Source organism: Plectrocnemia conspersa, unplaced genomic scaffold (genome assembly GCF_051122295.1).
Source record: "Plectrocnemia conspersa isolate PC_06_02 unplaced genomic scaffold, ASM5112229v1 ptg000013l, whole genome shotgun sequence".
Taxonomy (NCBI): Eukaryota; Metazoa; Arthropoda; class Insecta; order Trichoptera; family Polycentropodidae; genus Plectrocnemia; species Plectrocnemia conspersa.
Window position 1 is genome coordinate 11,799,953 of NW_028277177.1, and position 1,727 is coordinate 11,801,679.

The window sequence follows — 1,727 nt, forward strand, 5'->3', positions numbered from 1 at the left end:
TTGTAAGATGGCGTCTCAAACTTGAAGAATTTGATTATACTATTTCATACAAAAAAGGAAAACAAAATTGCAATGCTGATGCATTATCACGAATAAATATAGATCCGATAGCTAACAAATTAGTATTTCTTAATAAAACAAAAGATAACCAGATACCCAACAGAGATAAAGAAATCAGTATTCCCAATGACGAAATATTTGAATCGTACGATAACTTTCTCAAGTTTCAAAATTCATCGACCGATTCACATCTTAACTTAAAAGAAATAAGCCAAAGTCTCTTCGACCAGAAAGACAATCTGGGTCACTGTATATCAGCTGACTTAGAAATGTCAAAAGGAATAGCAGCCGAAATTAAAGAACAAATAGAAAACTACGACGAACTTTTTAATGTTTCCAGAACAGTAGGAGATATTTTAATCTCAGACAAAGGAAATTTTAAAGTATTTCATTTAATTACCAAACGAAACTTTTGGGAAAAACCCTCTTATAAGGATATCTTTAGAACATTACAAAATTTACGAAATTTATTAAGAGAAAACGATATTAATTCAATTTCAATACCTCACCTAGGTTCAGGATTAGACCAACTAAAATGGCAAAAAATAAAACTAATGATTAATTACATATTTAGAAATTCAAAAGTCACAATAACTATTTGTTCAAATAAAATAATTGTACCCAAACATGATCAAATCCATGAAATCTTAAAAGAATATCATGACTCTATTATAGGAGGACATGCAGGTTATAATAGGATGCTAAATAAAATAAAGTTTAAATTTAAATGGCAAAATATGCACAAAGACATCGCAAATTATGTGAAACAATGCGAATCTTGTCAGTCAAACAAAGTATACCGTCAAAAGATTAAGCAACCCATTGAAATAACCACAACTAGCGAATGTGCATTTGAAAAAATCGCATTAGACATAGTAGGACCATTACCCCTAACCGAGGATGGCAATAAATATATCCTAACACTACAAGACGATTTGACAAAGTATACACAAGCATATCCAATACCAAATCATGAAGCCGAAACAATCGCAAGGACATTTACTAGCAATTTCATATGCCAATACGGCGTTCCAAATTCAATTCTTACCGACCAAGGTAAAGAATTTACTTCCAATATTCTAAAAGAAGTCTCAAAATTATTTAAAATACGGCAAATCCAAACTTCAGCATATCACCCAGAATCCAATGGAGCTTTAGAGAGAAGTCATAGTACCCTTAAGGACTATCTCAAGCATTATATTTCTCCAGAACAAACAGATTGGGATCTTTGGATTCCCTTCGCTATATTCAGTTATAATACTACTCCACACACTGCAACGAAGTTCACACCATTCGAATTAATCTTTGGTAATTCACCAAATTTGCCGTCAACCTTAACCAAAACTGAATTTAAATATACTTATGATTCCTTCGCCGATAATTTAAAATTAAAATTATGTAAATCGCGAGAAATGGCTAGAGAAAATTTAATTAAAGCAAAGGCAAAAACAAAAGAAAATTTTAACATTGACAAAAGGTTACGAACATTTAAAGTAGGCGATCGAGTATATCTAACCAATAACGCAACAAGATTAAATAGATCAAAAAAGTTATCACCCAATTTTAATGGACCATACGAAGTTGTAAAAGTAAACAACCCATTAAATATTACAATTAAAATAAAAAACAAAATAATTAAAGTCCATACGGATAGAGTAAAAATAGCT